Source organism: Eumetopias jubatus, unplaced genomic scaffold, assembly GCF_037043125.1.
Source record: "Eumetopias jubatus isolate StellerSeaLion01/CBP00866 unplaced genomic scaffold, mEumJub1_p1.0 scaffold_66, whole genome shotgun sequence".
NCBI classification, from domain to species: Eukaryota; Metazoa; Chordata; class Mammalia; order Carnivora; family Otariidae; genus Eumetopias; species Eumetopias jubatus.
Genome location: NW_028274872.1, coordinates 358,791 through 371,400, shown reverse-complemented (window position 1 = coordinate 371,400; position 12,610 = coordinate 358,791). Strand labels below are relative to the sequence as shown.

The window sequence follows — 12,610 nt, the reverse complement described above, 5'->3', positions numbered from 1 at the left end:
GCAAACCAGGCAACATGGCGGTGGGGTTCTGCAACTTAGAATTCGTGGGGCTGAGGAGGTAGCAGCGCTGTTGCGTCCATCCTATTCGGAAGCGTCGTGTGGAGGGTGAGGATGCTTGCGACAGGAGTGGGTGCCGAGGGTGTTGGGGTGCGCCTAGGCGAGTGAGCCTGTGTGTCCGGTGGAAGGGGGGTGAGACTGGTGTGGGGCGGAGGCGGAGGGAGTCACACTTACCCGGCAGGGGAGACTCCGGGATCAAGCAGGTGGTTTTCCCAGGGGAGGCCCTTCCATCATACCAGGGACATGCTGACCCCCGCGATTTCCCCGAGTATGGACAACTCCTCTGCATTATTTGTGGCAGTGGCAGTGGGGGGCTGCTTTTGCTCTTTCACCTGTTGTTGGTTGTTTAAGAATAGCCTTTGTTTTCTTATTCATTTTTCTGTTTGTTTGTTTTGTCTTTTCCATGACTTTGGCTGATGACATGGGCTGAAGAGGAAGCTCACTCAGGGGACACCAGGACCCTGAAGAAAACACCTCTGCTTTTAAGGGCTGCTTTCTTGAGAATCTGGGTTTGGCTGTTTCTCAATCAAAAGCATGCAGGACAGTTTCTGTCCACTGGTCATACATCCCACCTTGGCTGTCGGGGTTTTTTCTGTTTTTCGCAGAGCAATTTCTCTGCTTATATTTCAGTATGTGGTTTGCAGTCCCTGATCCAGCAAAGGTGCTTTCTTTTCATTCCCCAGGGAACAGGGGTTTGCATCCCTTCTCCTTCCTCCCTCCCCTCCCCACCTATCCCCCCAGGCACCCTGCAAAGCCTCACCCAATCCCCAGACTCCATATCCTTGATTAGGCCACTTGGTAGCCTACCTAGTATAGCCTTGCTCCAGAGGACCCATCCGAGACTAGAGAGGGTCCGGCTTGATGTACTGTTTATTTATTGTAAGTTTATTTGTTGAAGTAATCCCTACACCCAAAGTAGGGATAGGGCTCATGAAGCCAGATGGAGACTCCCCTGCTCTCCTGACTGAGCCAGCCAGATGCCCCCTGACAGGCTTTAAAGAGGCACCTCTGTCTACTCACAAAGAACCCGCTGGGTTTGGCACCACAGACCTTTCCCAAACAGCAGGTTAGCTCTAGGACAAAGGGCCGTGGGCCTTCTGCAGCTCTTGGGCTCAAGCAAAAACTGTCCCTACTGATGTACCTGCATTGCTTTGTCAAACTGAGCTTGAAGGGGTTTCTGGCTTCAGGCTTTCACCAGAGCTGGTGTTTTTTTCTCTACTCCCTAAAGGCCTCTATTCAGAATCTACAACTGAGGGTCTTCCAACTTTGATTTTCACTTAGGGGAGCCACACCAACTGGGACTCAGCAACGGGTTACTCTTCTGCCAGATACAATTAAACAAAAGAGCAACAGCGTCACACAAGATGTGCAAAGTGGAGATTTCCAAGATCCTGGGCATCAGGCAAAGGGGACAGCCATCCCGGACACATGGCAACACAATGGTGAGCAGAGCCCTAGAGCTGCTCAGAGGTACTGGCTCTAGAGAGTTTCCAAGCAAGGCACTGGGGGGAGGGGAACTTGAATAGGAGCCCCATGGAGCTCCTGGAATTGAGGACACTGATCTGAGAGAACCCAGGACTGAGTCTCAGGGAGGAAAGAGCTGCAGGAAGTCACCTAGCCAGAGCTGTGGAGGGGCCCTGGGGAGGCATGGACAGCAAGTCAGGGGGTAATCCTTTCCACAGGGCCTGGTGCTCACACGGTGCTGGGAACAGTGCCTGTGTCCAACAGATAGACTAAGCAAAAGTAACCCTCTTAATTTGTGAGGAATAGGGTGGAAGACAGGGGGAGGGCTTGCTACAGTACCTGGAACTCATGGTGAGTCCTCCACGGAGCCCTGCTCTGGGCCACTGAACTATGCATTGAAGCAACAGCAGAAATGTTTCCAAGTAACTTCAGTGCATCCCTGAACAAAGCTCAATATTATAGAAAACACAAAAATATCCAGCAAACAGCAAGGTAACATTCACAGTGTCTGGCGTTCCATCCAACAGTTTGAGGTATGCAGACAAAGGGGGGAAATGAGCCCTCCTGAAGAGATGGATCACTCATCTGAAAATGACCCAGAGCTGACAGCAAGATGGGAATCACCAGAGCACAAGAAAGCATTTGTTCTAACTGCATCCCATTGGTGAAAACATTCAGCAGATACATGGAAAATGTTAAAAAAAAAAAAAAAGGACCCAATCTCACATGAAGAGATGAAAACCACAATGTCTGAAAGGAAATGTACTGCAAGGGGCTGATGGTGATTAGGGAAGGCAGAAGAAAAACGTTCAATAGGAATCCAAAAGAATCTGCAGATCCTGTTGTTGCCTTCTGAACCACTTTAACCATTCCAATCCATGAACACAGGATGTCTTTCCACTTGTTGAGGTCTTCCTTAATCTCTTGCAGCAATATTGTGTAGTTTTCAGTGTACAGGTTTTGTGCCTCCTTGACTCAATTATTCTTCGATACCATTCGGGTGGGTGCTGTTGTCCATGGAATCGTTTTCTTAATTGACTTTCCCGGTGTCCATTCCTAGGTTATAGAAACACCTGATTTGTCTGCCTTGTACGCTGCAACTCTGCTGAAATAGGTTATGGACTCTAATAGTCGTGGTTTCTGTGTGTGTGTATTTGGTATTTTTCTGTATACAGGAGTATGTCATTTGCAAATCCAGATACAAATTGTCCCTTGAAGAACCTGGGGGTTAGGGGTACAGAGTCCCACAATTGAAAATCTTTGTATAACATTTGAGTCCCAGAAAACATAGCTACTAATAGCCTACTGAAGTCTTACAGATAACAAAAACGGTTGATTAATACATATTTTGTGGGTTACTTGAATTATGTACTTTATTCTTTTGATACAGTGAGTTAGAGTGAAAATATCATTGAGAAAATCATAAGGAAGAGAAAATGTATTTCTACATTTGTACTAGACTGTATTTGTAAAAAAAAAAATAAAAATCAACCCATGAGTGGACCGACATTGTTCACTAAAATTCAAAGCCATGTTGTTCCCCAGTCAACTATAGTTTTATTGCTTCGTTTTCAAATGTTTTCCCTTCACCTTCAGGTTTTTAAACAATTGAGTCATAACTGATTCCCCATGTGAGATCAGTTTCACATGGCAACACAGGGATTGGACGACTCTATAAATTATGTTAGGCTGATTACTAGTGTAGCTACCCTCTTTCACCTCGCAGAGCTGTTACTGCACCACCGACTACATAATATGAGATCTGTCCTCTAACATTGTTTTTAAATCTTCACTGTGGATGATGTTTTGACAGAGTATAGGTTTCTATGCCCTCCCCTCCCCCCACCACTACCATGGGCCGCCTTTGGACTTTCCAGAGAGGAGCAGTGACATGTAGGAAGTCCCTATTTTAGGCCACTGCAGCCCCTGATCTTGGACCAGGATGCTCAGCCAGGGCCAGGGAAATATGGATTAGCAGGAACCCTTCTTTGCAAGCCCAGCTCCAATGTGAAGGACCAGAGTGCCTCTTCTAGCCTCCTGCAGGGATGGTTCAGCACCCAGGAGCTGACCCTACATAGAGGGCCAGAAAAGGGCAGATTCCCCTAAACGCAGCCCAAGTGTTCCATTTCGACTCAGAAGAAGGTGAATAGCAGCACAGGTTCTTTTCCCTATGCTGAGCTTCCACGGGGGGAGCCTCAGTGCCACTGCAGGAGGGAGCATCAAAGGGAACCTTTGGATGTTAACCTAAGCTTAGTGCTTAGAGCCCACCCAGGGGTACAAACCTACTTAAGATCCATCCAGATCTTACCAGCAGCTTCCATGGGTCCTGCAGCCTTCACTTCCTCTAGGAATCTCCAGCCAGCTGGTACCCTATCTTTGCTTGCTTCCCCCTGGTGTCCTTGGGCCACTTGAAGGTCTGTTCCCTTAAGTAGTCTGCCGCCTGGTGGATTCCAGGGGAACTGCCAGGGCCTGAGGCTGAAGGCACAGTCACTGAACCCCTGACTCCAGCTGGGAGGTCAGAAACCAGGCTCTGAGCCACCACCTGCTGGGACTCCAGGATGTGGCCCCTCACCAGGCAGTGTTTGCCTGGGGACCCCAGGACCCACTGATGTGCGAGGGTCGCCTTCTTTCTTTTTTTTTTAGGTGAAATTGACATACAATAAATTTCACCCATTGTCAACAATGACAGAGTTGTTCAGCTAGTGCCCTAGTTTGTTTCAGAGGCTTCCTTCACCTTCCCACACTCCCTCCAGCCCCTCTGCAGACAGTCTCCGCTCCCTCCTCCAGCCCCAAGCAGCACTGATTTGCTTTCTGTCTCTGTGCATTGCTCCTTTCTGCACATTTTACATAAGCCGAATGAGACAGTCTGTAGTTCTTGGTGACTGGCTTCTTTCACTTAGTATCCTTTTGAGGTTCCTCCATGCTGTAGCTTGGATCAGATTTCTGTGCCTTTTGTTGCGGAATAGATGCCATGGTACACATAGGAAACATTTGGTTTGTCCATTCACCAGCCGATGGCCCTTTGTGTTGCTGTCAGTTTTTGCCCATTGTGAATAACGCTGCCCGGAACATTTCTGACGAGACTTGAGCGGACATATGTTTTTATTCTCTCAGATAGATTCCTAGTTGTGGAATGGCTGGGTCCTATGGCAAGCTTGTGCTGAACTCTTAAGAACTCTCAAAGTGGCTTCTGCAGGAGCTGTTATATTTTACGTTGCGACCAGCAATATAGGAGGGTCCAGTTTCTGCTCATCCTCAGCAACACTTGGTATCGTCTTTGGGACGTAAGCACACTAGTTGGTGTAAAATGGTACCTGGTTTTCCTTGCATTTCTTTGAGAAATAATAACATATTACTAATAACATTGATTACCTTTTTATGTGTCTCCTTTGGTACATGTGTATTCGACTCTTATACTGGCTTAAACGAGTGTGTTGCTTCTGCCCATTGAGTGAGTTCAAAGTCCTCTTGTCTCTCGTGAACGTGAGTCCCCATTGGGTATTTAATCCACAAATATTTTCTCCTAATCAGTGGCTTCTCTGTTCCTTTTCTCAGTGGCAATGTTTGATGCAAAAACTTCTTCTTCTTCAATTTTCTCTTACGTATCGTGCTCTTGCCGTAGTGACTTAGAACTCTTTGCTTACTGTGAATTCCTGACCATTTTCTCCCATGTAGTCCTCTTGCACAATAGTTTTGGCTCTTATACTTAGATCTGTGACCATTTTGAATTCATTGCTGTGTAAGTTGTGATTTCCAGCAACAGCTGTGGGGGAGCTTTGTCCTGACAGGTTTAGGAGAGCCTAGGGGACACTTGTGTTTCAGAGTTAGTCTCCCCTGGGCCAGGAATGGAGATTTCACCCTGCTGCACCTGTTAGTGAAAGGCTGAGTGCCTTTGGGGAGGGGAGATACATGGGGGCTGTGGTCATATACGGCATGTACTCCCCGTTCTCTGGGACTGGGTACAAAGGAGCTCCAGGAGCCCCAGGGCAGTCCTGCTCACAGGTGCCTTTAGAGGCAGAAACACACTGAGAGCAGGAGAGCATAACACAGAAAAGACCCCAGGGATCCCAGCGGATCTGGGTTGGGATCCTAGAGGGTCTTCTATGGATGGGCACATTTTCCATGTATATGCCCTTCTATGGGTGGGTGGGAAAGAGGACTCGCACACAGTCGGAACTCAGGAAACATGCCCAGAAGGAGTGGAGCGGATTGAAGGCATGTCCCACAGTTTGCAGTACTTTTCCAATATGAAAATCATGGTATTTGCCTGCATCAAAGGTCCTGGGGGGACGCATGCTGCCTCGGTCAGTAGAGCGTGCAACTTTCATCTCAGGGTCATGCATTAGAGTCCCACGTAGGTGATGGAGCCTAGCTGAAATTTAAAAAAAATAATAATAAATAGAAAACGAAGAGGTGCATGCTTCAGGAATCAGAATTACTCCCCCTAAGGTAAGGAGGGGGCATTTACCTTGGTCCTTGCAGTTCAAGAGACATTCTGAGCACTACAGAATCCTAAATGTAGATTAACCTAGAGAACCTACACTTTTAATATTTGTTGGGTTTCCCCTGTGTGGTTAGAGGTCCACTGGCAGACAAAAGTTGACATGCTGAGCACAGAAGCGGACCAAGAAACAGACTATTACCTGGATGCACCACATTATTCTCCGTCCTCACTGCAGTCTCCCTGGAAATGGGAATGGGCAATCGAAATGCCTGGTATTCAACACAGGTTAAGAAAAAATGGAAAGTTTGGGTTAACAGTTTAAATTATTGTGTCCTCAGATTGACTTTGATGGCAAGTGGAGACTCTGTTGCACGTCTTCTAGGTTCTGCAGGTGGAAATGAGGGGCTAAGGGACAAACTAATTATACAACTCAGAATAACTTTGGTAACTTAGTATCTTCACACTTGACACAGTTTTCTTTCATTTTGTCTGATCCCATAGTCTCATGCTTGAGTCTAAACACATTTGTACAAGGAAGGTGATATCAATACCACACCTAAAATCTGTACCGCTAAATGTTGTAGTGCTTATTCCTAATGGTACTTTAGGCTTGTTTCTAACTGCCTGTAGCTACGTTTCGGCTGACTCTCAAGGCAGCCCATTCTAACCATGTGTGCACTTCTCTTTGGCCCCACCACCAGGTGAAGCAGTGCATCTGAGCTGTCTCCATCACTGGGGGAAGGATGTAGGTCAGATAGGTAATAAAGAGAAAGGGGGACTGGGGTGCAGCAAAAAGAAAGCATGCTTATGTGTGGGTTGATTCCAGAGAGGACCATTGCATTGCTTTTTAAAATTTTTTAATTTACTTATTTGAGAGAGAGTACTTGAGATATCAGGAGCGGTGGTGGGGGTAGTGGAAGAGGAACAGAGAGAAGCTGACTCACCACTGAGCAGGGAGCTGGACATACGGGCTTATCCCAGGACCCTGGGATTCTGACCTGAGCCAAAGACTGACACTTAAACAACTGAGCCACCCAGGTGCGCTTTAAAATAATTTTTAAACTAATCTGGTCCACTTAACATAGGCATTGTATTAGTTTCACATAAGGTCATGGGATTTATTTTGTATTTCTTTTTTAAATATTATTTATTTATTTAGAGCAGGGGTGATGGGCAGACGGAGAGGAAGAAAGAATCCCAAGCTGACTGCACTGAGCATGAAGGCTAAACTGGGGCTCAATCGCATGACCCTGAGATCATGACCTGAGCTGAAATCAAGAGTCAGACGCTGAACCGAGAGAGCCACCTTGGTATTTCTAAGAATGATATGTTTAGCCTTCTCTCTGAAATAGGCACTGAGTAATGAGCAAGGCGGAGAGAAACCATAGTACCCATAGGCGCCAAGGTCAGATTGCCCAAAATGTACCACAATGGCATATTTGGGGGAAACAGAATGCCACAACGACCACTGGTGCATGTTCATTCAGACTCCAAGATCTCTGAGAAAACTCGAGATTGCAGGGTTAAAAATAACCTGAAAGGATCAGAGTGAAATGCCCTTGGGATGTGTGTGGTCTGATCTAAAGTACACAGCAGAAGATGTTTTGTAGATAGGAAGCCAGCTGTAAACAGCACACTGTGCATTCCCTTTTTTGTTTTCTTATCCTGTGTTAAAGACCGAGTACAATGCTGTTTACAATTAATTGATCACAGCCAGTTGCAGATTTCTTTATTCCTTCTCCACTGCCATTGCTTCACTTGACTAACCCTGTGTACGTGGAAGATGCGCCTTACTAAGCCCCTGCTGTAAATCATTATAGTACTATATCACTGTAGAAGGTATATTAGATTATGGAAAATAAACCTCAGGACCTCGGGCTGTTTGCTTGGGGTCCCCTTTGCCTCGCTATACTGTCGTCTCTTTTTCTTTTTTTAAAAGATTTTATTTATTTATTTGAGAGAGAGAATGAGATAGAGAGAGAGTGAGCATGAGGGGGGGAGGGTCAGAGGGAGAAGCAGACTCCCTGCTGAGCAGGGAGCCCGATGCGGGACTCGATCCCTGGAATCCAGGATCATGACCTGAGCGGAAGGCAGCCGCTTAACCAACTGAGCCACCCAGGCGCCGCGGTAGTCTCTTTTTCTCAGTTCCTTCGCCACCCCAGGTCCCCGACTCTCTGAGGTCGACAATATTGATTATTTTGAATTGAAGCTACCCAAAAAGAAACTGGTACCAGGACACTCAAACCCTCCTCTGTCTCCCTGAAAGCAGGAAACCAATCTCCCATATGAAAAAGGCACCCCCTGTACTAAGAAGTAAAAAGACATCCTTCTCACCAGGGTTTCTAAATTCGGTCTAGACACTCTCTAAATTAAAACTCCCCCAAATCCCTGAGAAATGTATTTTCTCCTTGTCTAAAATGCATAAAAACTGTCTGCCTTAATACTTTATATTTCTTTAAGGGTCTCCATTTCAATATCCGTTCTCCATGCGTATTCAATGTCTCAGTGAAACTTAATTCTTACTTAAGCTGGGAGACCAGGACAGGTAACAGAGGAACTTCTCCTTCCCTGCATACCTTTTTTGTGATCCTAATATCTTAGCCAATGATTTGTAAAGGAAAGAAGTAACAGAATTATATACCTGGGAAAAAGATTTGTCCCCAGGAAGGAATTTCTGGTATTTTTAACAGTGGAAATATCTACATTTGATCCAAAGTCTCCTAAAAAGTATTTATTTTTAAGTTGAACTTCTAATTTAAGTGTCCCCTGAAATTCAGATGTGCCTTCCCAGAGGGTACGTTAGGAGACTCCACAGGGAAGCTCGCAGCCAAGTCCTGTGTGGGGGCCGTGCTGCCATCAAGTGCTGAAGGAGTTTGGGAAAATCTCTTCATCTCTCTGTGCTCAGCTTCCTCATATGTAAGATAAGGTTGTTATTCAAATTCTCCACGGTCCCTTCCTGCTCAGTTTCTGTGAGTGCACAAGGGTCTGCGGTGCCTTTGAAGCAGCCCTGGGGACTGCAGCTGAGACCTGACTTGGTCCCTTCACTGTGTGTCTCTTGCAGGAGCCTGAGCTGAGCCCACACTGAAAACAGAGAACAGAGGGAGCATTTGGGAGACAGAAAATCAGCAGGTTTGGAGGATGAGAATAACGCAAAGAAGGACAAGGCAATGGTGGAGCAGGTGGTTGCCCAAAGGAGGTAAGAAGAAGGACAAGTTGGGTCCAGAAAAATCAGGGGAAACTGAGGAATGCATACAGCGGCATCCAACTCTGCAAGGAGCAGCCTGAGCTGAGCAAGGAGAACGAGGAGAGTAACTTCGTCCACGGTGAACCTGTGCACCTCCCGAGGAGCCCCACAGAATGGATCGGGGTTGGTTTGTACTGCAGGGAAGCACCAGTTCCAAGAGGAGGAGGAGGAGGAGGGGCACCTGGGTGGCTACATCTTTAAGCGTCTGCCTTCAGCTCAGGTCGTAATCTAAGGGTCCTGGGATCGAGCCCCGCATGGGGCTCTCTGCTCGGCGGGAAGCCTGCTTCTCCCTCTCCCGCTCCCCCTGCTTGTGTTCCCTCTCTCGCTATGTCTCTCTCTGTCAAATAAATAAAGAAAATCTTAAAAAAAAAAAAGAGGTGGACGATGTGACCATGAGGTTCTGCCCCAGACCCCTAGCTTTGACCTTGGAGCTCCCTCACGGTCGATGTTCTCCAAGTAAGTGTGGGCTTAGAGGGATCAGTTATGTTTGGATAAAGGTTGGACTTGTCCATTCTTACCACAAAGAGTTCTACCCTAAGGTCAGGAAGGGCCAGGTTAGGAGACCCTTGCCTCTGAGGCAGTGATACCAATTATATTCTTCTGAATTTATGGTTGTCAAAGACTTTACACACCTTTGTCTTGACCGTGTGTTGAGTGTTTCATTTTCCTTAGTCTCTGTTATGAACTTGGAATTCTGACATCAATAAGATTTCACAGAGGAGGTCAAAGCAGTGAGAGGAAGAATGCAAACAAAATCTTGTAGCTCAGCGCCCCTGGGTGGCTCAGTTCATCGAGAGCCTGCCTTCAGCTCAGGTCATGATCCCAGGCTCCAGGGATCAAGCCCCATTGAGGGGGGTGGCTCCCTGCTCAGCAGTGGAGTCTGCTTCCCCCTGTCCCTTCCCCAGCTGTTCTCTTTCTCTCTGTCTCTCTCTCACTCTTGCTTTCTCCCTCACGCTGTCTCTCAAATAAATATATAAAATCATTTTAAAAACTGTTGTAGCTCTCCTAACCTGGGGTATGGTGGCAGTGCAGAGGATGGAGGGGGGAGGGGGCTAGGCCGAAGACATCTCTTCCTACTGAGAGAACCATTGAGAGGAATCCAAGAGGACAGTCCCTCTTCATCAGAGCTCACCACAGGGGAGTGTCATGGGGCATTGAGAGTGTAGGGCAGGCTCCTCTGGAAGGAAGGGTATTTGTTGCCTCCTGGAAGAAAGCAGAGAGCATTCGTGCATGTATTTGGGACAGGAATGTAGTTGAGATTAGAAATTTGCCACCCCCTTTATCAGATCCATGAAGGAATGTCTCCGAGAGCTTCCTCAGTGCTTGGTTTGGTCCTAGGAGTCATGAGTACAGAGATGAGTAAAACATTATCCCAATTGTCGTGGGGCTCTCAGTCTAGTTACCAGAAGTCATGAAAAGTGTAGTGGTGGTGGATTCCTTGGAGGAAGTGGCCAGTGCTGCCTGGGGATGGCCTGGTCTCCCTCCGTGTTTTCCAACAGCTGGATGACCTGTCCTGACCCAGGGACCCTGGGCCTCAACTCAATTTCAGCCTCTCAGGACACAGCCAACACCTAGGTTCCATGTAAACCCAAAGCAGTCAACACTATGAAGGTCTGCAGAGGAAACTGCTGGTATCAGTAGCTCCCCACTTTGTCTTGGCCAACTGGAAAATAGAGGCGAGTTCATTAAGTCTTGTAGGGTCATCCTTGCCCTAATGATCAGGGATTAGTCTTTCTCTCTGTTAAGTGAAATACTTTCTAGCTTCAGTATTCTCTCTCCACTTAAAAACTTTGGAACTATTGGCTAAAGTATAGATCAAGTAGCTACAGTGAAAAAGGGGTAAAGCAACTTCCAAGCTGCAGTGAGAATGTGCAGAAACTCTTATACTGAATAATAATCGGACAAATCACTTTTAAATTGCACAAAAGGTTTATACAGTAATTCTGGAATAGACAATGTAAGTCTGTCGCTTTCTCCTTCTTCTTAACATTGCTTTGATAATTTAAGATCATTTCCATTTCCATATAAACATTTGGATCAGCTTAGAAATACTTACTAAAATGTCTGCTAGAAGGTTGATTGGCATTGTATTAGATCTTTTGATCAATTTGGGAAGAATTGTCCTCTAACCATAATGAGTCTTCCAATCCACCACAAATTTTATCTCCCCATGTATTTAGTTCTTTAATTTCTGGAAGTAGTGCTCTGCAGTTTTCAGTGTAATGTTCTGACACATATTGTGTCTGATAAGACAATGCAATAGGAAAACTGGTCAAAAGACTTGAAGAAGAAATGCTTCACAAAAGAAGATACACAAATGGCCAAAAAGCACTTGAAAAGATGCTCCACTTGAAACCATTGAAAAGCATGAAGTTGAACATAAATCAAAAGGGATTCACTAATGTCTCTGCAAGGCTCCATCTTAAACTAAGTAACCTTTTCCTTCTCTTCTGCAAACCTCTGCTCCTCCCTTCTAAGCCTTTTGTTTCAGGAGCCTGGTACCACCCTAAAGACAGGATGAAGGAGGCTGGCAGCATGCACACAATTTCTGTCAAAATAAAACACCCCCCCGCCCCTTCCTTCAGGGGGAGGGGACTTACAGTTTTTGAGGGCCTTGGCCTGTTCTAGCCCCCTGTGCCCCGAAAAGCAATAAAGCTATTGTTCCTCAATATTCCAAACTCTGTCTTCGTCTTATATTTTGGCTCTGAAGCACAGAGGTCAGTTTTCGACGGTACACTCAGCCACTGGGAAGATAAATTAATACTACAGTGAGTTACCATTACACAACCATCCCCGTGGCTAAAATTACGAAGACCGAAAACATATGTGGTGAGGATGTAAAGTAACTAGACGTTTCATACACTTGTGGGAATGAAAAATGGTCCAACCACCGAGAAAAGCTGAACCACAGATAAACATTTACCAATCACGTGAACGGCCATTCCTCTCCTAAGGATTTACACAATATGGCCACACAGCAAACTGCACATGAATATTCATCATAGCTTTATTCCCCATGGCCAAACCCAGGAAACTGCATAGATGGCCATGAATAGGTGAATGTACAGACCAAATATATCCATACAGAGGAATACTCCTTAGCAATGAAAAATTCTGAACTGGTGATCCATTAGTAATATGGATAGATATAAGAATCCTTAGGCTGCACGGAGGAATGTAGGCATAAAAGAGTTCCATTTCCATAACGTGGTTAAAAATCAAGCCGTCTTTGATGCCAGTGGTTGCCTGGGGCTGAGGGTGAAGGCAGTGAGAGACTTCAATGGATCCACCCAAGGGAAGCTGTGAGGTAGAAGAAATGCCCTGTGTCCTGAATGGAGCAGTAGTTTCAATTGTATGTACATCTGTGAAAATGCATTTAGTTGTACAGTTTATCTTTTTTA

General features: G+C 46.1%; 1 non-coding gene across 1 annotated transcript; it reads left to right on the top strand.

Moving 5' to 3' along the window:
* Positions 1-223: 223 nt before the first annotated feature.
* LOC148161778 (U1 spliceosomal RNA) lies at positions 224-386 on the top strand. Its single transcript, XR_015767367.1, has one exon. It is a non-coding gene; the product is annotated as a U1 spliceosomal RNA (small nuclear RNA).
* The last annotated feature ends 12,224 nt before the right edge of the window (positions 387-12,610 follow it).